The sequence below is a fragment of the Mus musculus genome, chromosome 3 (genome assembly GCF_000001635.26).
Source record: "Mus musculus strain C57BL/6J chromosome 3, GRCm38.p6 C57BL/6J".
Lineage (NCBI taxonomy): Eukaryota > Metazoa > Chordata > Mammalia > Rodentia > Muridae > Mus > Mus musculus.
The window spans coordinates 53,091,444-53,119,393 of record NC_000069.6 but is presented as its reverse complement, the minus strand read 5'-3'; the positions used below and the strand labels follow the sequence as shown (position 1 = coordinate 53,119,393).

At 42.4% G+C, this 27,950-nt stretch overlaps 1 protein-coding gene and 1 long non-coding RNA gene across 2 annotated transcripts in view; both read right to left on the bottom strand.

Moving 5' to 3' along the window:
* Lhfp (lipoma HMGIC fusion partner) overlaps positions 1-27,950 on the bottom strand; it is a 220,133-nt gene that overhangs the window by 142,286 nt on the left and 49,897 nt on the right. The gene's annotated exons all lie outside the window — the stretch shown is intronic.
* C130075A20Rik lies at positions 13,745-27,406 on the bottom strand. The gene is made up of 2 exons (XR_003954475.1): positions 25,179-27,406; positions 13,745-22,584 (listed from the first exon to the last, which is right to left on the bottom strand). It is a non-coding gene; the product is annotated as an RIKEN cDNA C130075A20 gene (long non-coding RNA).

Sequence of the window (27,950 nt, the reverse complement as noted above, 5' to 3'; positions counted from 1 at the left end):
GGAAGAAGAAAATGAGGAAAAAGAGGAGAAAGAAGTGAAGTGGGGGAAAGAGGAGGAAGAGGAGGTGGAAGAAGAGGTGGAAGAGGAAGAGGAGGTAGAAGAGGAAGAAAGGAGGAAGAAGAAAAGGAAGAGGAAGAGAGGAGGAGGAAGATGAAAAGGAGGAAGAGGAGAAGAAGAGGAGGAGGAGGAGGAAGAGGAGGAGAAAGAGGAAGAAGAAGAGGAGGAGAAAGAGGGAGAGGAGGAGGAGAACAAAAAGAGATTCACTAGTTTCTGTCTTCATTTACCCCCAACTACAGGCCTGATACCTTGATGCTGGTCTCAGAAATACTGAGCCGGTGTCAACCATGTTTTCAAAACTTTGACAAGGCTTGGTCAGGGAAACAGGATGTTAAGAGCCAGAGCCAAGAGTCAAGCAATTAACATTTTTTCCATGCCTCACTCTAATTAGCCAGATCAAAGGGGACTTGGAATTACAGATTTCATCAGGCCGGATGATGTAGTCTCCCCTCCCCCAGCCTGAAACCTGCTTGCTCGGGGTGGAGCTTCCTGCTCATTCGTTCTGCCACGCCCACTGCTGGAACCTGAGGAGCCACACACGTGCACCTTTCTACTGGACCAGAGATTATTCGGCGGGAATCGGGTCCCCTCCCCCTTCCTTCATAACTGGTGTCGCAACAATAAAATTTGAGCCTTGATCAGAGTAACTGTCTTGGCTACATTCTTTTCTCTCGCCACCTAGCCCCTCTTCTCTTCCAGGTTTCCAAAATGCCTTTCCAGGCTAAAACCCAGGTTGTGGTCTGCTGGCCAGACACAACAATTGGCGAACCAACGCGGGACTGAGAAACGGCAAAGGATTTTTGGAAGAGACGCTGCTGGTTCGGAGCTCCATAAAATAAAGGATAAGGGAAATTCATACCGGAGAAGGTATGGGCTAAGCTGAGACAGCGTTAAACCCGAGCGCTGGTTCACTTAGGTTCAGCAGTGAGGAGCTGGGTAATAGGCGGTAGGCCGTAGCTCTCCGAAGCTACATGAGGTGTGAGAAAAGAAAGGGTTTATTAAAAGGAATAGGCGGATTGCCCCAGTTAATAAAAGATGCATCATAAGGGAGGAAAATGTCCCAAAAAGCAGAGAGAAATATCTCTCTGGGCCTTATAGCAGGAGTACTCTGTTACCTTTTGTGTCTTGTCTAATGTCCGGTGCACCAATCTGTTCTCGTGTTCGATTCATGTATGTTCGTGTCCAGTCTGTATGAATGAATGTTCTATGTTTTGTGTTGGATAATAAAGATGGTATAAAAAACTTTATCTGCAAAGCCGAGAGCCACGTGTTTCAGCCAGGAATCAGACACGTGGCGAGAGGGCCCCTGCTGGAAAAACTGTTCGTTTTAGGAAATAAGGGCGAGTGCACAGCCTCTAAGTTTCAGAGTAAAAAAGCTAGTAAATGGTTCATGATTAATGTGTTTGACAATGGTAAAGTGTTTTTTATTTTTATGGTTGTAGCTACAAAAATTATTATTCTCTGATTGGTCTAAATGTAACTGCTTCATTTGGTTCTTTTTTATTGATAATGTGCTCTAAGTGTTTTCACAATCAGCTCATAAGTTGTTGGTTAAGATTAATAATTGTTACATTGCTACAGATGGTTAGTGTTAAATTTGATAACTCAAGTTTAGAGTCCTTCCGACACATGGCATAAGGCAGCCCAAGAGGCTGGGTCTCTAAAGATATTTCTAGTTTAGGTAATAATTAATATGGTTCGTATCCTAAATAGTAAAATTTAAAATAAGATTTAAAGCAATGTCTCTTTATTAAAGCATTAAAGCTTGCTTTAATAGGTATTCATAGGTATTAATTGACATCCAAACTTCGTAATATGATAGTAATGCTTCTAATATTGATTTTAAAGATAATAAATTGTTTTAAACTTGGGTTTTACTTTCCCAAGGTTATAGGTATTATCCTAACCTTGCACAAAAAACTTAAAAATTATGGTTAAAACTGCTATTGTTCCATTGACTGCAGCTTGCAGTTTGACTTCAAATTTAAGATCTTTAATTCACCTGTATACTGTAATTAAGATAATTACAAGAGTAATCATCTTATGAGAGCGCTCATACAGCTCACTTCATACAAAACTGTGACAGAGTTATCTAGTTATGTTTGTCTTTGTAAATAGATTAGACAAACAGTTTGGTTATAGTTGCTGCCTGGCAGGAAACTGTAGTACAGGCAATTTTTTCACAACACTAAAGTTGTGAAGAACGTTTTAACTGTAAGTCATCTTAAGAAAGAGTATCAAAATTTAGAGGCGTAGACAGTTATATTGTTTCTCTAAAATCGGTCCTTATTACAGGAGGGCCAGGATGCTCAGATTAAAAAGTATTTTACGTTTGAGTCAATGCAGGGCTCTGGGCAGCCCCAGAGCGGCTTGTGGCCTTTCTTTTGTTTTGCAAACAGTGCCTGAGAAAGATTTTTCCCGGTGTTCAAGAGAAATTCTTTTTAACAGTGTTGCAGATCTATTCAGATGTTTAAAATAATGCTTAAATTCAAAGAGTTTTGCTTCTAGTGAACTGTAATCACTAGAAAATTTTGCCTCTAGGTATAGCTAATGTAACTTTACCTTACGTAAGAAAAATTTTATTGTTTCTGCTTCTATACAAGAAGCCAAGAGTTTTAATCTTTCAGTGTATATTGTTTCCTAAGTGAAAAGTATTTTATTAACTAATGCTTCTTGAAGTTTACCTTAAATCCTTGCTCTCACCCAAAAGATTCAGAGACAATATCCTTTTATTACTTAGGGTTTTAGTTTACTACAAAAGTTTCTACAAAAAATAAAGCTTTTATAATTGTTATTAATTGGTAATTAAAAATTGGTTGTGCCCAAAACAATTCTTTGGCCAAAAAGAAAACATTATTGTAAAGTCATTTTTCTCATCCTCCCAGCCGATCGTTGGCCCACGTGGGCCCAACTAGCTTCTGTGGGGCGGAGTCTTAAGACACAGTTTCCCCTGTTCCAGCACAGATGATCTAGTTGTGTGCTGTAGATGGTGTTTTAAAATGCTGAACAATCAAACCTTAATTTGTATATTAATAGTCAATGCCATATCTCTGAGCTCGCAATTGCTTAAATTGTTCATCCCTCAGATACTATTAATTCTCAAATTTACAATTGCTTATGCATATTTCTAGTTAATAAATAAATTATGCACATGTAACTCTTAATAACTTTACAAGCCTTCTAGTTACAACTGCTCCTTAAAAAAATTGATTAAAAGTGCAATTAGTCACTGCCCCTTTACAGCCAAGTATTTAAAATGTTTTGTCAACTAGTTATTAATTCAAAGGTTTAGGTATTGTAAAATTTTAAAACTTTAACTTCTTAAAAGACAAAAAAGAGAGAAATTGTATCTCCGTGCATACTATTTAGTGCATTCCCATGCACACTATTTAAGTCTTACCTTTATTTTCAAAATCTAATATTTTAATGTCAAAGAGTTTAATAAATGCTTTATAGTATCTTAAAGGGATCTACTTATTGGCTTATAGATTGATCCTAAAACAGCTACCTTATTAGAAAAGGGAAAAACAGGTTTTCTCCACAAAACGCTTCAAAAACATATTAATTCGTGTGACGAGCTGGTAGGTAAGTTGACTCATGTCCTGATTGTATTGACTAAAAAACTAAATTAAATTCATGTTTTAGATCCATCCTTACTTGTCATTTTTCCAGTTTAGACTAGCTTCTAGCCTTTTAACTTTATGACAATAGTACATCAGAGACTGTATATTCAGACTTAGTAAAATTAGTCATTTAATAGAGTCATAATGATTTTTCTCCTTTCTTCAGTGTGACCAGCCATTCTAACTCAATCTTAGACTGGTCCTAATATTCAGTCCAATGTTAGAGATTCCTATATTCTAAATTACCTAGCAAAGTTAATTCAGAGCACATCCCCCACTTCCCCTAGATCCCTAACCTCAGAAGGATTGCTGGCCTTACAGCTAGTAGAAAAAGCTATTAAAGAGCAATTGTTCACTTAATACATTAGTAAAATGGAAGGACCCCCTGACTAATGAATAGAAGGGTCCAGATCCAGTTCTAATTTGGGGTAGGGACTCAGTTTGTGTTTTTTCACGAGATGAAGATAGAGCGCAGTGGCTGCCAGATAAATTAATTTGTTAGATGAACACAGATTCTAAATCTTCTAAAGTATCACCTTGAGGACTAAAATTACTCTTTTGCTTAAAAGTCGGCTTGAGGACTCAGGCTCCGAAAAAGCTACTCTCTGAGCCAGCTCCCCAACAGGAGGCCGGAGACTAGCCTCAGCTTTACAGTTTGCATTTAAATAAAGTACCTAGAGTTCCCCAAAAGAAGTTCTGCTTTCCTACTTTCTCACTGTCTTTCAAGATTTTGTCTTTCAAGCAGGTAAATCAACATTCTCGAGGCGGAGCAGTGGATGTACATCCCCGCCCCCCTAGAGCACACAGGTGGCAGCTGTTACCCCCAGTCTCAGGACATTTCCAGCACGTGGTTTTCAGTCTGAGTTAAAAATTTAGGTTTACCTAGAGGGCTAGAAGAGTAGATATTTCTATATTAATAAAGATTGGTTTTTATTTTGATAGACAGGCTTAGCCCCTTAGCTGACCTCTGGCTTTTCACCCTTGCTGTTACCGCAAGGTGTCCTTAGCTCAGTAGGCTGTGGAAAAAACAGGGATGAGGAGGATCGACTTCCAGCTCCTATTTTACCCACAAATCGTGGTGTTATTAACGACATAATTCTTGCTTAGGCTTTGCTAATTCTGAGGTTGATAATTCTCCTTTAGGAGCTGCACAGCACTCAGAACTGTGCATACTGGTTTGTGATTGTACAAATTCAGTATGGGCACCGCTTGGTGCAGAGATACTTACTGCAAGGGAAGGTCCGGCTTGACCATTTCTGAGTTTCCTGTGAGATAAACCCGGTTTGAAAGAGGTTGGTACCAAATTTTGGTTAAAAATAAAAAATATTCTCCGGCTCTACCTCGCCTCCCCAAAAGGTACCAAGAGCCACATGTGTGGGTTTTACCCACGGGAGGAATCGGGTCCATGTCCACCCAAGCCAAGGTTAAAAGCCCACTCATCTACGGATGAGAAAATCATTTGATCACCTCAGTTAAGCGTTGCCTTATTTAACTTAATTAATAGGGGGGAGAGAGATTGGAGACGTACTATTGAAAGGGCAAGCCCTTCACTGCCTCCCACCCAAATAAAAAAGCCAATTGGCCTTGTACTACAAGAGCCGGTCACTCCTTCTCCCTGTTTCCCACCTATCTTCCAAAAATGCTAAGGAATTCAACTTAGTGTTATTTTCACATCGTTCAGTCAAACTTAGCCAGAGTTCCAAACGCCCTACTTAAAATTCAACTAGAAAGTTACCTACCAAGTACTAATTAGCATTATAAAGTCAGAGTCTGCAGCTCCAGGCCTTTCAGTTGTTTACTAGAAAGGACAGTCTTAAGCCAGATACAGTTTACCATAAGAAAGGTTATAGAATCCCAGTGAAGCAAGTTTTTTTTTAGCCCTAGATTCCAGGCAGAACTATTGAGCATAGATAATTTTCCCCCCTCAGGCCAGCTTTTTCTTTTTTTTTTATTTTGTTAATAATAGGGAGGAGATGTAGTCTCCCCTCCCCCAGCCTGAAACCTGCTTGCTCGGGGTGGAGCTTCCTGCTCATTCGTTCTGCCACGCCCACTGCTGGAACCTGAGGAGCCACACACGTGCACCTTTCTACTGGACCAGAGATTATTCGGCGGGAATCGGGTCCCCTCCCCCTTCCTTCATAACTGGTGTCGCAACAATAAAATTTGAGCCTTGATCAGAGTAACTGTCTTGGCTACATTCTTTTCTCTCGCCACCTAGCCCCTCTTCTCTTCCAGGTTTCCAAAATGCCTTTCCAGGCTAAAACCCAGGTTGTGGTCTGCTGGCCAGACACAACAGGATGACTCTCAAAACAGACAAAAACTGTCCAGCAGGCCCGCAAGACACCTAACTGTTCACAGGTAGGACCAGTTTTTCAAATAGATTACTCTCTTGGGAATCTTTTTCTAGATTGTTACTACTCTGAATTGCTAAGCATGAGACCTCTCCTACTCACTTGCTGGGATCTTATTCACAATGTCCCCTGTGCCATGGGCACATTCTTCAGAGATGTCTCCGCATAGCTATTTGAGGTGGGCATTAAGGCCAAGTAACTGTAACTGCACCATCAGCACCATCAGCACCATCAGCACCATCAGCACCATCTCATCTGCTTAGAGGAGAAACCAAAGGTTTCTTCAGTCTTGATAGCCTCAAGGAAGCCTTTCAAGTTTTCTTCCCCATTGCTCGAAGTTGCATATGGTGTAGTTCACACCGCACAGCTTGAAGAAGAAATTCCCTCATTTATAACCTGTCACGTCAGAAACTTACTGGAGGTGTGTGGCAGTAAGGTGCCAGCTCTCATATAATATAGATGGTATAGATAGAAGGTTTGCTGATGATGGTGGGGAGCAATGGGGGCAAGAGGGTGGGTGGAGGCACTTTTGTACCCCATAAAAAGGGATCTGCATGTACATGCTATTAACAGATCGGTGTGTGTGCACTGCTGATGGCTTATTGATTTTGAGAAAATTCTACTCAATTCCAGATGGCCCTGGAGGTTGCTCTCAGGAAGACAGTAACTAGACACAGGGTTTACAAAAGTTCCTGAGCCTAAATGTACAGAAAACGAGACAGCAGTGAAAGAGTTAAAGAAAACAAGACTAAGACAACACAGGACTCAGAAATGTGGCTGACCACCTGACCAGAGCGGGGAGACCAGGGTCTGGAGTGACTGGTTACCTCTCTCTCCTTCCCACCCTCTCCAAACCCGCTGCTGTAGAACAAAGGCAGGTTATTGGTTGATTTGTTGTTGTTTTGTTTTGTTGTTTTGTTTTTCTCTCTTAGGGTGTGAACTCACTGGTTCTCAGAGCCCTGAATAAAGTGCAACGTAAAGATTCGATTCCTAAGGGCTAGGATGTTGGTTCTATGGTTAAGAGCACTGACTGGTCTTAAAGAGGACCCAGGTTCAGATCCCAGCACTGACATGGTGCTTCACAGCCATCTGTAACTCCACTTTCGGGAGATCTGTCGCCCTCTTATGGTCGCAATGGGCACTGCATGTGCATGGTGCATATACATACATGCAGGCAAACATTTATACACATAAAATAAAAAAAAAGAGATCTTAAAATAAAAACGAGGATCCAATCCCTATGTCTATTCGCCAATGTTTGTAACAGGCAGCAGGAACTCTGTGTTCTAGCTACACATCTTGATCAACACCATGTTGCTAGGAAGTAGTAGCAATTGAATTCAGATTTAAAATGCTCCTAACTATAAAAGAATCATACCAGCTGTCCTTAAAGACACAGAAGAGCAGAAAGTTGCGAAATGGGATCTTGAACAAGTTCTAATGGATTCTGATTTCAGGTTTGTAGACTAGTTTGAAAAACAAGGAGGCCATGTGCCAGGCATTCTATTTACTCTCAATTCATTAAAATTTGCAATTCACAGAGGTTTTAAAGTTATATGGTGTTACAAAAGGTTGTGAGCTTCCACGTGGGTGATAAGAACTGAACCCAGGTCCGCTGGAAGACAAGCCAGTGCTCTTAACTGGTGAACCATATCTCCAACCCCAACCCCCAGCCCTACCAGTGCAGCTTTTTAGCAGACTAATAAAAAAAGTATCGTCTGGAAATCCTTGAAGAGATTCTGGGTCAGGGGGTTGTGGCATGACGTGGCATCCAAGCGGCTAAGGAGAATGAAGCAGAAGGACTGGTTATTTGAGGCCAGCCAGGGCTACAAGGTGAGCTTAAGACAGACCTGAGCAACTTGGAGCAACACTGTTTCAAACAGAAAGTAATTGTGGGGCTCAGCCTTGGAGTACTTACCTGGCATTTATGAAGCCTTAGGCTCATGGCAGTACAACCAAAAAGGGGAAGGGGGCAGGAAGGGGGGGGTGGGCAGCGAAAGGGAGGGGGAAGGGAGAGTAAGGGAGGAAGGCAAGGAGGGAGGGATGTCCTTCAGGAGACTAATAATACATGGTAGACCATAGCAATATAAGAAAGATGACAAAATGATACGGCAAGATGTTATTAATTTACCATTACTTCGGGAAAAGGTTAGTTTTGGTGAGCATAGCAAAGTTGTAATAAAGACCTAAAGACCAGAGTCTAGACCGGTGACACATCACTTTCTACCAGGACTATGGATGTGTTTCAATTATATGCACTTAGTTATAGCAGAGAATGTTTTAAAGTGCAGCTTAATCATCATGTTTTGTGACTCTGCCTTTCGGCACTGTTATATAGGAAGGGTAGGTTTTATTTTGGATGGATAAATTCAGACGAGCAGAATCTAGCCAAGACCCATCTTTATCATTATAGACCAAGAGTTTGTAGTGTTAACCTATGAGCTCTTAAATCATCTGTCTTCTCTAATCTCAGTCTGGCTTCATGGTTTGCAACTCATTCTGTCAGCCTTTCCTCAGGGTAGTGGCATATAGAAGCATCTGTAGCCACCATCACGCACTGTATGGTTTAAAGAACAGATTTCCCTTCTTGCAATTCGGGGGCCTGAAAATCAAACACTTGGGTTGGGTTGGTTTCTTCTGAGCCACGTTCCGTGGCTTACAGAGTCTCCTCCCTTTGTTTTCAGACAGATCTTTGTAACATTTCGGGTCCTGATCTCCCCACACCCTGTGAGCAACTGTCAAACTACGTTAGAGGCCACTCTGAAGACCGACCGACCAGGGACAGTTGCAGTCTGAGAACCTGGAGGTTAATTCCTCAACACATAGAGGGATATAGTCTTTAATGATCACATTGCTAATTTTAGTATTTAAGGCTTACTTGGAAATAATCATATCCCTTCACATATTCATCTGCTAATCATCTATGTAGATAAAAAGCTAAGAGAAAAATACACAATTTCCTAATGGATGTATGACCTCTCTTGAACAAACAGAAATGAACTAGCCCAATTACAGAAATGAACTCATTACGTTAATGGTAACTAAAATCCTTAGCTGCTGTTATCAATTACAATAGAATAACTTGTATTTTCCTCAGTGGTCAGCGTTCCTTCTGGGATCTTTTGTTTTTGATCAAACTGAGACTTGCCTTTTCTTCCTTCACATTTTCCTGTGGGCACTGGTGCAAATTAAAGTGAGAAGGGAAAGGAGGGGTCCACCAACCAGTGTAACAGGAAACACCGAGTCAAACAAATGGTTTAGAGCCAATCTTGTGATGACATCAGCAGGGAACCATCCCAGGAATGGCTGCTATTTCCACATCTGATGGGGCACAATCTTCTACCCATGCAATTGGGAGGAGAACTTTGATGGAATTCAGGGTATGAACTGTGTCAGGCATCTGCCAAGTTCTTCTCTGAGAGCTTATTATCTGTAAGGGTTAAGGCAAAAATCCTCCAAATTCAGACAGAACGTTTTGAAAGGAGTGAGGAATGGAGTGTCTCAGGTGTAGTTGGTGAAAGAAAGAAGTTTAGCACAGAGGAACAAACTGTGAAAAGCCAAGGGGCCTTCAGGCAGGTGACCTGTTTCATTCCAAGGCTACATGATGACCAAATGCACCAAATGTTGAAAGGCTTTTCCTCAAAGAAGGACAAACTTCCTTAGTAACAGAATCAAGCAGGTGCTCTTTGCGGCCGCACCATCTCTTCAGCACCTATCAAGTTCTTAACAAAGGTGAGATCCCCAATGGTCCTTTGGTCTCAAACATCATGATTTAAGACAGCAGCCACACACACACATACACACACACACACACACACACACACACACACACACACACATGGATTAAAGAGCAGCACCAGGCATGAGAGGGGAAGAGAAGACATTTGCCAAAGTTGAGTTCCATCTGATTTTTCATTTTAGTTTTTTACCTGTCGCCCCAAAATTAATAAGGGCCACAACTGTTCAGCATCTTAATCAACAGACTTCCATCATTCCGTCAGGCCCTTAAGCAGGGAGCACAGGATAAAAGCAGGGGTGGGGGTGGGGTGGGTGGAAGGAGACAGAGCAAGGTGGGGGGGGGGTGGAAAAATAACGTGAGACCTTACATATTATCTGAAGCTGAGGCAGCCGTGTAATTATAAAGCTAGCTTTTCTCTCACTTGACAGCACAAGAAAAGGAGGTGAGGAGAGGCTTCTAAATGAAACATGACATTCCCTTATTAAAGTCTGATTTAGATTTTAAATGGCTTAGTGCATGGCGCCTACTTCCCTGCTCCGGGCTAGCCAAGAAGTACACATATAATGGAAACAGAAACTGAAAAAAAATTTTTTTTGAACAATGCCTGCACTTTTCAAATAATTTCCTTTATAAACATTTTTATGCTTGGAAGAGATTTTCTTTAATTATTCAACCCATAGTTGTCTACCTTTCGGTAAACATAAATATAGTCCAACACGTATGGTATGCTTTGTGTTTAAAAATAACACAGGGCATAGTATGTGCAATGCATTAAGAATTTACTGCCTGGTTTTGCTTCATTTCCTCCCTGTTGGGGGTAGCCCACGGAAACTGCCTGTCCTTACAAGCAATGCTCGCTGGCCCACATTAAATTGCACCATTGCATGCTGGGACCTGCAGACTCCAAACCAAATGGCAGCTGCTATGTGTTCCTTTTCTATTTAGAAGTCTGACGAGGTTTGTCTCCCTCTATCCCTTAGAAAAGCCTCTTCCCTCCACCCCACTATCCGCTTTAACATCCACCCCAAAAGTCTCCAACTATCTCTTCTCTCCTTATTGTGGATGGGAAACGCTTACAACTTTGGCAGTTTTGATCCACTCATGAGGTACCATCAGGAATACCCATAATAGCGGCATTTAAGTGATCTTGGAGAGTTCTGTACAAGGAACAATAATCTACATACATTGTCTCTATTTGAGTGATAGAAGTAACTTCATCTTATAAAACACAGAAATGAGCTCTGAGATGTTACAGAATTTACCATGGAAACCTAAGTGACAGATTGTCAGTCTCAGCCCAGGTCTCTGAATTCAAGTCCAGATTTTTCCTCTCAGCCTTGGTTCCCTTTCTCTTCAGCAGTTTTCCCTCACTTCCTTTTCTCTTGGTAGGAAGAGAATGAAAGATTATTTTTGCCTGAACTTTAGTAAAATTCAAGAGCCAGATTTTTTTGAGACCAAGGTTTCCCCTGCATCAAGAATTAACGTTGTATCTTTTTGTATCAGTTTGCTTTTCAGAGAGGACTCACTATGTAGCACAGGCTGGCCTTAATCTCCTGATCCTCCTGCCTCAACCTAAAACACTAGAATGGCAGCCAGAGTAGATTCTACCTTGCATTGTGGAATACAAATAGATACCGAGTATCCTTAGGAAACATCCTTGAGAACAGCAACAATATGCAACCCCTTCCACAGTTCATTCATATTTTCAGAATTTTCTGGAAGCTATACTTCCCACCATCACAGTCAGTATCTAGGGCTGCTCTTAACAATTCTTTTCTCCAATTAACTAACTAACTAATTAATTAATTAATTCCCTTTACATCCTGATTGCTGCCCCCTTCCAGGTGCCTCCTCATGTAGTCCCTTCTCCGACCCCCTCTCTTTCTCCCCTGAGAAGGTAGAACACCCCCACCCCAAATCACCCAACCCCAGCAGCTAGTCGCATCCTCTCCCCACCAAGGCAAGCCATGGCAAACCAGTTAGGAGAACAGGATCCACAAGCAAGCAACAGATTTAGGAACATCCCCCCTCCAGTTATTGGGGAACCTACATGAAAACCGAGCTGCAGATCTGCTACATAGGTGTGGGAGACTTAGGTCCAGTTCATGTATGTTCTTTGCTTTGTGGTTCAGTCTCTGAGAGCCCCAAGGGTCCAGTTTAGTTGACTCTGTTGGTCTTCCTCTAGGGTTCCCATCCCCTCCAAGTCCCCCAACCCCTCTCCCAACTCTTCAATAACACTTCCCAAGCTCTTTCCAATGTCTGGCTGTGGGTCTTTACATCTGTCTAGTCTGCTGGTGGGTGGAACCTCTCTGAGGACAGCTGTGCTAGACTCTTGTCTGCAAGCATAACAGAGTATCTCATCAATAGTGTCAGGGATTGGTGCTTGCCTGTGGGGTGGGTCTCAGGTTGCTCTAGTAATTGGTTGGCCATTTTCCTCAGTCTCTGCTCCATCTTTGTGCTTTCATTTCTTGTAGACAGGACAAATATTGGGTTAAAGGTTTTATGGGTGGGTTGGTCCTTATCCCTCCACAGGGGGTCTTACCTGGCTACAGGAAGTGGCTACTTCATATTCCATATCCCCACTGCTAGGAGTCTCTGCTAAAGTCACCTCCATAGACTTCCTGAGAGCCTCCCCATCCCAGGTCTCTGTCATGTCCTAGAGATGCCCCTACCCTCACACATACCCTCACCAGCTGCCTCTTTCTACTTTTTCTCCCAGCCCTCTGGCCCTTTCTCCTGTCTCTCCCCCACATCTGATTCCAATCCACCCCACCATTTCCCTCCCCTTCCCCTCTTCCCACTCAGTTCCCTCCCTCCATCTGCCTCCTATGACTGTTTTATTTCCCCTTCTAACTGAGAGTCAAGCTTCCTTGCTGCGCCGTCATTCTTGTTTAGCTTCTTTGGGTCTGAGGAGTATAGCATGGTACCCATATTTTATGGCTAATGTCCACTTATAAGTGAGTATGTACCATGCATGTACTTTTGGGTCTGGGTTACTTCACTCAGGATATTTCTAGTTCTATCAATTTTGCCTGCAAAATTAATGATGGACTTGTTTTTAAGAGCTGAATAGTATTCCGCTTCATGAATGAACCACATTTTCTGAATCCGTTCTTTGGTTGAGGGGCATCCAGTGTCTGGATGTACCAATAAAGCTGCTCTGAACATAGTGGAATGTATGTGTTTCCTTATGGTATGGTGGGGCATCTTTTGAGTATATGGCAGTAGTGGTATCGCATGCCCCCCTCTTGCAGCTCCTCCCCTTCTTCTCTGAGAAGGGGGATTTCCTCCCCCCTCCCACCCTGGGTATCACTGCAGGACTAGGTGAATCCTCTCTCACCGAGGCCAGAAAAGGGGGCCCAGTTAGGGGGAGGATCCACAGGCAGGCAACAAATGAGTGGCTCCCAGGTCTCCCTGTGGCTGCCAATTAGCACTCAACGGTTTTCTCCTTTAAAAGTGAGATGGGTGATTAAAAGTTTGTTTGTTTTTAATTTGAAGATTCTGTAAGCAATTAAGTCCTAAATATTTACTGATGGTTTCCAATTTTTCTAATACCTTACTTCATTGTGCTTAAAGTCGTGCGTGTGTGTTTTCAGGTTCTCTGGAGAGCAGCAGCCAGTGTTCTTAACCATGGAGCCATCGCTCCACCCAGTGCTTAAAGTCATAAAGATGCTTATCTTTATGAAGTGTCTACATCAACTATACAGCTGTATGCAGAGTCTGTGTCTTCTTGACCAAAAACAAAGGCATACCTCTCAGAGCACGTAAAACACGTACGAAATAATGCCACATTTCTTTGCCATAAGTTGTAAAATGACTGAGTCAATCTCTGTTTTAATATTTTGCTCTGCACACTTGTTTTGGAAAATATTCTTATCTTTAGATTACCGTTCTGTTCTAAAGAGGGCCGGGCATGTCTGGAATCTGGCGGGAGAGAAGATAGGAATCCAGGCTCTCCCTGCCGGCTTCATACTATGGACTGTCCCCAGCCCATGCTGGGTGGGATGTCAGTCAGCGTCCTAGAGGTCTTGGCTACAGTCTGCCCTGTTCATTCCTCTCGTACTGGCCACCACCTATGCCAGGATCACCTATGTCAAGTCTCAATGCCAAATGATCCCAGCATTTGTGAGAACTCCCTCAACATCTGCTGATGGAGACTGCTCATCCCTCCCCCGCCCCCAGTTACCACTCTTGGGGAGTATCTAAAAGTGTTTAACAACAAATACTTTAATAGCCATTTGTTAAAAGAGTTGTTCGGGATGCAGATCAACTGATACAATATTTGCCTTGCAAGCATGAAAATACATGTTTAAATTCCAGAACCTACTTTGAAAAGCCAGGCATGGTGGTACACACCTTTAGTTCCAAAGCCAGGGAGGTAGAAACAGACAGGGTCTGATGATTTGCCGTCCTCCAGACTAGCTTCCTTAGCAAGCCCCAGGCCAGTATGAGACCCTGTGTCAAAAAGTAAACTCCTCGGGGGCAGCACCCAGAGTGGACCTCTAGCTTCCATATATACCTACACAGGCACACAGAGCTGTAGGCTGTCTAAAATCAACACTGTCCTTGGCCTTAGTCAGGTGTTCTGTTGCTATGACAAATACCTTAGGAAAATGGACATTTGGTTCATAGTTCTATGGCTGGCTTCACCGCTATGGGTCTGTGATGAAGCTGGAATTCTTATTAGAAAACGTGATGGAAGAGAAAGAGTCTGCCGAGCTCACGGTGGGCAGGAAGCAAATAGCCAGAGAGGAAGGAATCAGAACAAGGTACATCCATCAAAGGCACCTCAAGTGCTCTGTCCCCTCCAGCCAGGACCTTACCTCTAGTAGCCCATTCGGTGTGAACTCATTAGATTGTCACTGTGGAGCTAGTGCCCACATAATCAAGTGCTTCTCAATGATTGGGTCTGCTAACTGGAGACCATGCTTCCAACAGATGAACCTTTTGGGGGATGATTTACACATAAATCATAACTCGTTTCTTACAGCGTCCCACGGACTTTTGTTCTAAGCATCAGTTTTTATCAGTTATTGTCACTGATGCCCCATGTCTATACCTTCTGTTCTCATTCTAGCTTCTGGCTTGTATTTTAATCCTGTATCTTCCCATGATCTTCTTCTCTGAATTTCTTTCTCAATATAATGTCCTTGCGATACAAAGATAGAATATTTTGAGTGTGAGTGTGTGAGTGTAGGGCGGTGCATGTGTGCTTGCACATGCGTGGTATGCTCTCAAGTGTTTAGTAAAAGAAGTTAATGGGGAATAAGGAGAATTAAGTGCAAGTTGGGGAGGCTGAAGCAGGGGCAGGAAGCTTGGGAGTCTCTGGCCTATGATACACAATGAGCTAGCTCTAGGCGAGCCAGACTTCAGCTGTGACTCTGTGTATGCAAAAGAAAAGGGAAGAGAAAGGAAAAGCAGTGTAGACCACTTGTGTCTCCACGCTAATTATGATGAATGCTAGAAGCCAGATTCTCCAAGCAAAACTGCAAGGTGCATGGAGGGAGCACTTAGACCTAGGAGTATTCGGGAGCAGCCATCTGCTTTGCCATCTTATAAAGATAGTTTTAAAAATAAAGATGAAGCCCACCTTGAAGTCAGACCTTACAGCCAGATATCTGCAATCCAACAATTAACCTTGACTGTATCCATCTCATTAAAAACTGAGTGAACGGGTAAAAAGAAGTTGGAGACAGGTTTCAGAAGACTCTCATCCCGGTCCTGGCTCAGGTGGGGATAATTTAGAATATTCATATTGATGTACCAGTGTTCTTCCCTTCATATGTGAACTGAGTAGATGGTTTTGCAGCCCCTTTCAGACTCTGTCTAGCTTTTTGCAATCTTTTCTTAGTTCCCTGGCTAGGAACAAGCCAGAAGGGTGGAGAGGCAAAGCCACAAATGGCAGAGGTCTAACTACTAAAGCTATTTCTGAAAGCACAGAAAGAAGGTCCTAACCCTTCCCTGTACCTGCAGGTCAGAAGGCCAAGGCCTTGGAGTCCATTTTCTTGGACTCTAGTTCTACGCTGCTGAGCGGATGATACTCTCATATCCACGTGGCCCCCAGGGTACCGTGTGTGCATCTTCCCTGAAAAGCAAGTTACTATTCTCACTTAATTACAAAGGAAGACTGCAGTGATCTCAAGAAGAACATTAGGCTACGTGTAAAAATAAGATTTAGCAAAGAAATGTCAGCCCCACATCCTGCCTATAGGGCTCATCATTATTCAGTGAAGGTTAACTGGGTGCCCTGGGATGGGAAAGAAAGAAAAGGCACCTGCCACCCTCAAGAGCACTCAAAAAGCGGGGCCATGGCAGGGGCAGCAAACTGCAGAATTAAAATGTAAATGTATTTCTGAGCTTGCACGGGAAGGGAAAAGTATTTTCCCAAAGCTGAAGACAAGCCAAGGACATGTTGATTGATGTAAACTTTTTTTTTTTTTTTTAAATTCCAACCCTCCAAAATCTCGAGGAAAATAACAAGATCAGGAACCGCTCTTGTAGTGTAATGTCACACAGTAGAAACGAAGCTCAAAGAGCCGGCAGGAGCACTTGAGCTTTTGAGGCATTTACAGGAATAAGATCAAATCGATAAATAGCGACCTCCTAGAACCTGCATGCTCCTTCAGAACCGGCTGTGCCCTCGCTGCACATCTGGGCCTCCTTTGATCCTGATGAGACCAGAATCCCCTCTAAGTGGAGCGACTGCACCTCAGACAGCTCTGCCCACTTGACCTGGAGAAGAATCTCATTCTATTTCACACTCAGTGGTATTTCTGACGAGGTATGGTCTCCGTTGCTTCTGTTCCCTCAGCTATGCCAGCGTTGCCCTCAAGGAACGATGTGCCTACAAACTTCAGCAACTGCTTCAAGTTTGCTATTTTTCTTCTGAGGATTGAGGTTTTTTTCTTTTTCTTCTTCCAGGAATGAAAAGAAAAAGCCCAAAGTGTACAGAGCCATAAATCAGCAGCAGGAAACAAGGTCATGCATTTTACAGCTTATGATCCAAACACACGGGGTGCCAAATTGGCCTTTAGTCACTCAAACTGACATAAATGTGTCTCAGTTGACACTTCACCTTTACCATTTGCCCTTCTGGCAAGATAAAGGCTGTCCCTTTCTCCTTCCTGGGGATTTCTCGTCCGCTTAACAGCTCACTAAATGCTCCCCTTTGTTTGATAATCTTTTTAAGGCATTGTTTTAAATCATGTCTTTAGGGCCAGCCCACGAAGCAGCCCTGCATCTCTGCTGAGCTAGGTGATTAACTGGCTCACTGCATTAACACTGCCAGCATCTTCCCAGCCAGGGTGATGGGTGAGCAGTGATGACAGAGGAGAAGAAAGAGTGCCTTAGAAATAAAAAAGCAAAGTGTTATTCACCAAAGGGAAAACCAAGACAGGAAACAGTTTCCCAGGGGTGGGCAAAAAATAAAAACATAGCTTGCGCCCAAGCTTTTAGATGATTTCATTCCTCAAAAGTTATATAATTACAGTGTACCCACCATTACGTTCATGGTATGTAACTTAGTTTCGTCGATTAAATTACAACCAAGAAACTCTCTGTGTGTTTTGCGTCTTAGCAAATTCTAGAAGGATGAAGTCGAAGAGGGTTAATTAACTACAGGATCCAGTTGTCTAACCCTTCTGGAATCATGTCTCAGCTGGATTCCTGTAAGCTTCATATTTGTGTCTTTGTAGACAATTCCCTCCCCCGACATCAACAGAACAGCTACGCCACACTTCCAGCAGGCTCTAGGAAATGAATGCAGAATATTTGTGCCCTGGAAAACTTCATGCCCCTGGAATGAAGTAATTCACTTGCAGGCCTTCCCACCTTCCACCATGCCAGCCTTGAATACCACATAGTATATGGATTATCATTCAACTATAGTCAAGGACCCAAGTAGCCCAGTGTTGATTTTGCTGGCAGGGGTTATCAAATCCCTAGAGACCCCCTTCCTGCACACCAGATATTATCATAATTGATTTCTATTTTCTTATTTTCCAGATAAAAGATAATTCATGAGCTTACAGATTTCCCATAAATCCCACTGGGTGTTGAGAACTCTTAAAACAGGCAGTTCACAAGCTAAGCAACAAGGATGGAGAGGTGCTAATTAGCAGACAGGTGAATGAATCATGGAATCAACAGGGTCTAAACTTACCTAAGCTAAGACATTAACATGCCAGATGACCTTAGCCAAGGTACTTGACCTCCACAAGCCTCAATCCGCTGCACAGTAGAATTAGATAAAAGGAAAACCTTGATGAAAATTGGATGTTGAATTTAATTGACTGTGATGAGGCTGCCTAAGTAATTTACAATCCCAGAGACAATCGTCTCAACACAAAGCAAACATCCAAAGTGCCTGCACAGGAGGGAGCCATAACAATACTGCTGTCCAGCCCAACACACTGAGCCTCTTATACCAGCCTCGTATTACTTTAAACACCCCACAGAATGGCAACTTTTGTTTTTATATTGGAAATCAGACTACGCCTGGAGTTTTAGAAGACCAGGTTTTTAAAACTTCTCATCTCCCTATGTGATTCCCCAGACAATAGATTTTCTGGAAACGGATTTAAAGGAACCCTACCATGGTGCTAAAGGGAAGGGCTTGCCAACTGCTCCGGAAAGCTCCAAAGACAAATGCTGCGGACGGTAGGGGGGTAATGAGAATATTTACACTTCTAAATTATATCATTAGTTCCTGCCTACCCAGGTCTATTTAAAATGCAATTTGCTGATTGGAAAAGAAACAATGAAAAACAAAGAGAATAAGTGAAAATAACACTTGTTATATACTCATGCTCTAGGTAGGTTAGTGTGTCAGGGGGTCAGATGTAACTCATACTTCCCCCACCTCGGTTTTAAAAATAGTTACATTGTCTCCATGTTTTAGATCCCAAATCTAAGATAACCTCAAGTCCTCTGGACATCATCTTTGATTGGGATCATCTACTACCGAGTATCTACCGTCAGACGTTTCACCCTTACATTCCATTCCCCTCTGATACATGTTGTCTAGGGCACTTTCAGTTTGGGCTAATAGATGGTTCAGGGGTCCTTATTAAAGTGTTCTATTTTGATGTGAACCATCTAGCCAGGGAAAGTAAACTATGTGTTCACCATATCCACATTTGCAGCCTCCTCCATATTGACCTCCTGCATTGCCAAGTCTGTCTCATTCTCTCCAGCTCCAAATGCTGGAACAGTCTATTGGCTGGACTTCTAGACTCCGTGGCACCCTTCCTTTCTTCCTACGCATCTATTCCCTGCAGGCAATCTTCCTAAAGGGGGAAATCTACCAGCATCCATCCCGCCTTCAATGGCTTATCCAACATTCAGAGTGAAGTTTAAATGCTTTAGGGTCATACTGTTCAAAGCCCTCCATGTTTTTCTATCATTCAGTAAATCCTCATTGTATGTTTGTTGACTTCAAAAGAACTGAAATTTCCCAGTTAGTAGTGAAGATAGGTACTTAGCACTTTTCCAAGATACTGAAGTATTGAAATGTGGGTATTTTGGGCCTTATACAAGTTGTCTTCTGGTAAACAACACAAGACCCAAGATACCTCTTTGAAAAATAGTTTGCCAATATCTTTCAGCAATCTAGATGGTGAGCCAACACGTGTTCTGAATGTATTATAGAAGCATTTTAGTTGAAATGGCCCTTGTAGGAATATTTTTGAATGGTGAAAGAGTCTAATATAATATTTATATTTTCTATTTCATTGGCTTCATATTTTCTACCTTTTTTGACAGCTCACATTGGACCAACCCACGGGAAATCTCAGGACTGGCAGTACATGTCCCGGAACTTGTTATGTGTTCACATCCTCTTGTGACGGCCTCTCGGCTTTTTGATACTAACTAACTGGAGATAGGGAATTTTAAAATTCAGATATTCAGAAACTCCACCTGTGACTTAGGATTGAAGACAGGTGTGTCCTCAACTTGAAATCCATCCCATAGGCAGGCACCAACCCCTAACACTATTGAGGATGCTCTGTTAATGCTTGCAGACAGGAGCATGCTGTCCTCTGAGAGGCTCCACCCAGCAGCTGACTCAGATGCATGCAGACACCCACAGCCCAACAGTGGATGGAGCTTGGGGACATTACGGAAAAACAGGAGGAAGGATTACTGGTCCTGAAGGGGATAGGAACTCCTCAGGAAGACCAACAGAATCAACTAACCTGGACCCTTGCGGCTCTCAGAGACTGAACCACCAACCAAAGAACATACACAGGCTGAACCTAGGGCTCCCTGCACATATTTGGCTGATGTGCAGCTTGGTCTTCACGTGGGTTCCAAACAACTGGGCTGGGCTCTATCCCAGAAGCTATTGCCTGTACATGGGAGGTGTTCTTCTAACTGGGCTGCCTTGTCTGGCCTCAATGGGGAAAGGAAGTGCCTAGTCTCTCAGAGACTTGAAGTGCCGGGGTCAGCGGACACCCAGGGGGGCCCCACCCGCTCCCAGGAGAAGAGGAAGAGGAATGGAGGAAGGATTGTGGAAGGGGGTGACCAGGAGGGAGCCCCCTCCACAATTTTTTTACTTATTCATTTTATACCTGGGAGTAGGATATAAAATGAGTAAGTAAAAAAAAAAATTAATTAAAAAAAAAAGAAAGCTAGGTCGTGGTGGTGCACGCCTTTAATTTCAGCACTTGGGAAGCAGAGGCAGGCGGATTTCTGAGTTTGAGGCCAACCTGGTCTACAAAGTGAGTTCCAGGACAGCCAGGGTTATACAGAGAAACCCTGTCTCGAAAAAAAAAAAAAAAAACCCAAAAACCAAAAACCAAAAACAACAAAAAACAAAAAAAGGAGAAGAAGAAGAAGAAGAAGAAGAAGAAGAAGAAGAAGAAGAAGAAGAAGAAGAAGAAGAAGAGGAGGAGGAGGAGGAGGAGGAGGAGGAGGAGGAGGAGGAGGAGGAGGAGGAGGAGGAGGAGAAGGAGAAGAAGAAGAAGAAGAAGAAGAAGAAGAAGAAGAAGAAGAAGAAGAAGAAGAAGAAGAAGAAGAAGAAGAAGAAAACAGGTATGTCTGTAAAACTGTAAAGGTAAGTCACATCTTGTCTGATATCAGTGTGAAAATGAATCAATAAACCAGATATTAAGCAACGAGGCTGCTTGGAAAGACAGGGCCTAAATATAGGAGAAGCTTTAAACGACTTAAATAATCCCACGGAGCTCATTCATTATGCTCTCTTTATGCTGTCTACACTGGCCAAGTTTTGCGTAAATGAAAACTCTGTTTGCATACACTAAGAACAATGCAGAAGTAAGCATATTATAATGTCAGCAGTTAAGAGGAAGCTGGGTCTGGAGTTCAGACTGGCTTTCTATGCTGCTCCTGCACATTTTATTACAATGCATGCAGCTTTATTCATTTCACTGCCCATGATAGAGCTGAGCATGGTGGCTCTAAAAGATGCATAACTTTGAGTTCTACCCTGGTAACAGTCACTTATTTTCCAATATAACACAGGCAAAAGTGCTTCACTGTGTGTAATTATGCCATTGTCCTAACACCATTCCTATATACCTTAGGGCCAAGGGATAAGATAAATGATTAACCCCATAGGAACTCAAAAGTATAAGCTAGGTTTCTCCGTCAGAAGCTACCTACAAAGCCAGCTTCTTAGAGGTAGTTCCTTATCACTGAAAAGTAAAACAGCTACCCCAAGCCAAAATACTACTGATAACACTTCCATTCAAACACAAAGGCAGACAGCTCTCCCTTCTGTCAGTTTCAGAGACCCCAAAGTTCCATCCTGACTCAGGACTTCCTCATCCAGACTCAATTTCCTCTTCAGATGACAGTTGATGTGACTAGTCAAACGATTCGCCAAGTCAATGCATTTCGTGTATATTGAGACTTTGGTCAGAAAGGGCTAAATATGGCAGACAAATAATAATCAAAACATTTCAAATAGCTAACACAAGCCAGCTCTGACTACTGCCAAACAGTAACAAAAATAGGACACTCAGAAAAACTATTTTTTTAAACAAAAACAAACACCTGAAAACCAGCAACATTCTCCCAAAATGAGAAATATTATCACTAAAACAAGTCTTTCTACTCCGATGCCTCAAAACCAGAGACGATAAGCATGTCGACAGAAGTACGACGCATGATGTTGTAAATACCACAAAAGTGACAAGACTAATTCAAATATAAATTTACTTGGGAAATTTGATAAGGGCAGAAATTCTACCTCAAATCCTCTTTTAAAGAGTTGCTAATGCATTTGACCTTAGCTTGACTTTTGAACACACCAGTTTTTCAGTAAAGATGGTGGAGACTATTTCTTCAAATTACTGATGGGTTATTTAGCATCAAAGTCTTAGCCTAGTCTGAGGGCTAGAACGCTTTCAGGGACAATTAGTAATGAGCTTCCCTTTTCATCTTGCCCTCACAACTGCAGGAGAGCTCAAATATCAATTATACTGAGGAATTTTCTCATTTCATAACGTTAATAACAAAATACCCATTGAGCATTTACACACACACACACACACACACACACACACACACACACACACACACGATATATGAGAACTGTGTCATCAAAGCTGAGAATGGAATTCTGATCCATTGTCACTCTTTTGTGACCATTAGGTGAGCCCCATGTATAATACCTCCTTTTGCAGTGATACAAGAGGGGTTACCTTTGGATGTATGTAGGTTCCTGAAGGATAAAGAAAGTAGTTTTGGCTGTTTCTAACAGAGAGCAGAAGATAATTTGACTCCAGGTAAGTCATGCATAGCATGGCTTTGGGGCCATGACAGCCAAGATACCAGCATCCAACGTGATCTGAAAGGAAATGCCCATGGTTAAATTCTGCATAATCCTGGACTGCTTCTACAAATATAGCAGCTTCTATATTTTGTGTCTCCAGTCTCCCTTGAAGGCCCATGTGTTTAAGGCTTGGTTTCTAAAGTGGCATTCCTGGGGACGGTAGGTGTTGTAACAGGAAACCCCTAGGAGAACTCTGTGTTACTGGAGGGCATGTGGAATCCTGCGCCTTCCTCCTTTTCTCTCTGTCCTGGCCATGAGGTGGTTTTTGCTCATTACATGGACCCACCATGAAGAGCTACATAATCACAGGCTCCAAAGCAGTGATTCCACCCAGTTGTAGTCTTGCACTTCTGAACTTTGAGCCCAAAATAAACCCTTCTCTTTATAAGTTAATCGACTCGGGCATTCTGTTACAGTGATAGAAAGCTATCACACTGTTGCTTTCTTGCCAGCTGGCTTGCTTCCATAGGACAGAGGGAGCACACGATACCTGCAGCCTTTCACATGGACCATTTAGATAAACCAGAGACAAAAGCCCTTGCTCTCAGCGTCAATCAATACTTCTTCCAAGTTTGAAGTAAAGATAAACTATTTTTAAATCCCGTCCCTCTCTAGGGCCACACGGTACAATATCTGTGTGATCCTTTCATCTTGAATTGGATTTTAGCAAGGAGGCCTTCAGATTGCCCTAAAGCTATCAAAGGCACATATAACCAGGTTGTACCACCAGGCTGCAATTCTCTATACATGTGTTTCATGTGCGTTCTGTGTAGTGAAAAGGAAATTAGGGGCTAGAAATGAGGATTCAATGCTTCTACAATATTTGAAGATTCCCCCTGCATCACTGCTGGGTTCATGCCATTTGATCAATAGAAGACATAGGATTTTCATACCAGTGAGAGTACTCGTAAAATATGCTGCATGTCAGGTTTGCCCTACACATGCTTGCTGTTTATTAACCACATTAACAGGGACAGCAACCAAGTGGAGCCTTTTCTTAAGTTATACAGGCGTAGTCATTATGTAGCAATATGCCTTACTGTGCCAACTGCAGAGCAGCTGAGAGCGGCTGGACAGCCGACCTGTTGGCTGATAACTCTGTTGTTTCAAAAGGTGGAAGAGAACAAAAGAAACCTTGTGATTTGAGGCTTAATTAGTTCTGATCAACCAACAAGGAGAGACTAATCAATGAAGGGCAAGGTAATGGAATCCTGAAAGGAAGTAGGTGGTCACTACTCTCTGCCCACCTTCCTTCACTGTCTCTTGCTCCATTACGTTGACTTTCTAGTTGCTTTTCTCCCAGCTACCAACTCATCCTAACCCTTTTGCATGTATGTGTATGCACACACACACATACACACAATCACATACACATACACTTACAGGCATATATACATAGTCACATACACACTCATACACACACTTACATTCATACACACATTCACATATACACACACATACACACATATATACACTTATACACAAAGACACATACACTCACACACATTCACACATATATACATACACTTACATACTCACACATACACACTGTGGTGGTTTGAATAAGTTTGGCTCCCATAGACTCATGTGTTTGAATGTTTGGCCCACAGGAAGCAACACTATTAGGAGGTATGGCCTTATTGGAGTCAGTGTGGCCTTATTGGAGGAAGTGTGTCACTGTAGGGATAGGCTTTGAGGTTTCCTATGCTCAAGCCCTGCCCAGTGTGGAATCAGAGCTTCTCCTGGCTGCCGGCAGGAGGATAGTTTCCTCCTGGCTGTCTTCGGAATAAGATGTAGAAGTCTAGGCTCCTCCAGCACCATGTCTGCCTGCCTGTTGCCATGCTTCCTGCCCTGATGATAATGGACTGAACCTCTGAAACTGTAAGCCAGCACCAATTAAGTGTTTGCCTTTATAAGAGTTGCCTTGGTGATGGTGTCTTTGAATAGCAATAAAACCCTAAGATACACATACACACACACACACACACACACACACACACACACACACATAAACATACCAGACATATACATACTCATACACACATATATATACATTCACTCTCTCTCTCTCTCTCTCTCTCTCTCTCTCTCTCACACACACACACACACACACACACACACATATATATACATATATATATATATATATATATATATACACACATACTAACATACACATACTTACATATGCTCACTCACACACACACACATGTACTCTCTCACACATATAAACATACACTTAGATACACATACATATACACTCACATACATACACACTCTCTCACACATATACACTTACACACATATGTAGACTCACACACACTTGTATATACTCACACTCATACACACATACACACACACGCATATACACACATTTTCATACACAAACACATACATATACTTATATACCCACACATATACATACATACTTTCATACATGCACACTCTCATACACACCTACATACACACACATACACACATTTACTCACACCCATATAGAAACACAGTTACATACACACACAAACACATACACACACTTACACATATACACACACATAGATTACCACAAACTGGCCACCACTGTGCCTAGGAACACCTTGTATACTTACACTATACTAAGTGTGTTGAGTAGGGGAGAGTCACCTTGATACGAAACCCCCAGGACTGGGCAACTCTCCTGTGCTCCTGCTCCTGTCTCGATAAACACTTGCTAAATTATAATCAGGTACAGAGTGAGTATTCCTCAGGTACTGCAGACTGCAAAGCTGTAAGCACAGTGACAAACACAACAACAAACATGATAAAAGTCAGCCTGAAAGAGAAGGTTGCAATCCACATAACTTAAATACTGCATGATTGCGTATCTGGCATTAGCAACCATAAAATATAGGACGAGGGAAATTTAATTTCAGGAGAGGGCTGCAGTAAATTCAAGGCTTACTGTGACTCTTAACGTATCTATGACGTTGGACAATTTATATAATCATTTGGGATTTTCATTTCCTCCCCTATTTAATTTTAGGTTTTACAACCAATCCATGCAAACTTATCTGCTATGCAGAATTACGTAGCCTCTGGTAACCAATATGTATTACTTTGACAAGGACTTAGGAGTCTAGAAACTAGGTAGAAGCCAGAAGTGTCACATGACCACTGAAATGGACATGAAGACCTAGATAGAAGAGGACTCAGCAACTACACTCAATTGGTAAATAACTTTATGATTGCAAATGCACTGGATTGTGGAGAGCATTCTGGGGAGATTTAAAAACCACGTGGTTAAAGGTGTTACTGAAAAATTCAAGGTCTGTAGCTTTACTTGTGTACCATTTTATGCTACGGCTCGTGTGTTGTCTGAATAGATACACAAATACAGCACCCATTTACTTTACAAAAGATGAGATATAAATCAAAGTTCCAGATTGGAAGCTAGGATTAAAATAAGTCAGAAGAGGGTGACAGAAGAAATATTTTTCTTTTTCTTTTAAAAATTTTGGTTGCTTGACACAGGGTCTCACTCTATAGACCTGACTGATCTGGGACTCCATATTTAGACCAGGAAAGCTTCAGACTTATCACAATCCCCCTATCTCAGCCTCCTGAGGGCTGTGGCTGCAGGCATGAGCTACTACTCCTCACTTTAAAAAGAACTTAAGTGGCGTGGAGAGGGCAAGAGAGGGTAGGGAGGACGGAGGAGAGCAAAGAAGAAAGGTGGGGGGGGGGAGAGAAAGGGAAAGAGAGGAGGAGGAGGAGGAGGAGGAGGAGTCGGAGGAGTCGGAGGAGGAGAAGTGTAAAAAAAAATCATCTTTTGTTTTTCTATCGTCTGCTCCTGGAAAGACAGCTCTGAGACTAATTATTTATTAATAAATGCTTTGGGCATGAGCTTTGGCTCATTCCCCGACTAACTCATAACTTATTTAACCCATTCAAACTATTCCATGTCTTTCTCATAGTCAGTTACCTCTCCTTTAGTCTCAACCTGCTTCTTCCTTAGTGTCTTCCTCAGCATCTCCTCCAGTGTCTCCCCCTTAGCATCTCTCCCAGCATCTCCTCTAATTCTCTCACTATTGCCCATAATCCTCTCTTCCTACCAGGGTCCCACCTCGTATTAGGAAATACCTGAGCTCATTGGCCATAAGTTTCTTTTATTGACAGAAGGTGCTTATAAGAGATTCTCTCTACAGAGGAGGAAGAAGAAATAGAGATCGAATTAACATATCTTAACACCGACAAGGAAGGACTGTGGAAGCATATTACAGAGGGATAGGAGAAGACCACAAGAGTAGAAGCAAAAGCCATGTCAAGCCAAGTCAATGACAAGATAGTTAGAATCTGGCAGTACTCTTGGGATGTAAAGAAACTGATAGGCATCCAGAACACTACATGGAAGCGTCACTAATGGGCGGGAAGAGGGTACAGAGTGTAGGGACACCATTGCTTTCTTGAGAATGAGATGCAATTGACCCTTGCTGCGTGGAACTTGGTCTAGCACTCGTCAAACCCACAGGTACGCCGTCCCTCTCATAGGGCAGATGGTACTTTCCATCACACACACTGTCTCCACATACGTCCTAACATGTCTAGACTACTTACAACCCCAGATATAGAGCAAAGGCCACGTGGACTGAGGTCCCTCTGCTGAGGGGGCAGTGACAAGGAAAAGAGGGCTCATGTTAAGGACACAGAATGTTTTCTGAATGTTTCTGAGGAGTAGATAGTTGAGTCTAATGAGAAAGAACCTGGATACAGTGAGGGTGGGTCTGTACTCAAAAAATAGTAAAAATGTGTGTGTGTGTGTGTGTGTGAGAGAGAGAGAGAGAGAGAGAGAGAGAGAGAGAGAGAGAGAGAGAGAAGAGCACATAAGAGAGAGACAAAATGGGGGAGGAAGAAAGAAAAACTAAGAAAGTCTAGATTTTCCTCAAAAAATAAAATCATGATCTTTATCATTTATTTATTTATTTATTTATTTGTTTGTTTGTTTATTTATTTAAGGGAAGAAACAGGTTACAGGTAAGTCTAGGAGTAGGGGGTTGGGAGAGATTAAAAACTATATTTAATTACACATCTTTTGAGCGTCACTACAATTTTGTATCACACAGTTTCCAGGATGTGGGGCTCAGTAAAGGTGCAAGCACTTGATTTAATCCCCTGGGGCCCTTTGCACATAATCTACTTTGATCTGTAGAAGGTATGTTGTGAGAAAGAAAAAGAAAAGGGGGAAGATGTCTGGGCTTTTATTAAACCTCTGTGCTTTTCCAGATAAAAACACTCTGGAGGATAAATAAATATCTACCACACTTGCTCCACACCCCCTGTGGAGGAGTGGACGAAGTGGTGAAAGAGACAGACACATGTGCTATCAGGGAGCACAGAGGCCATTA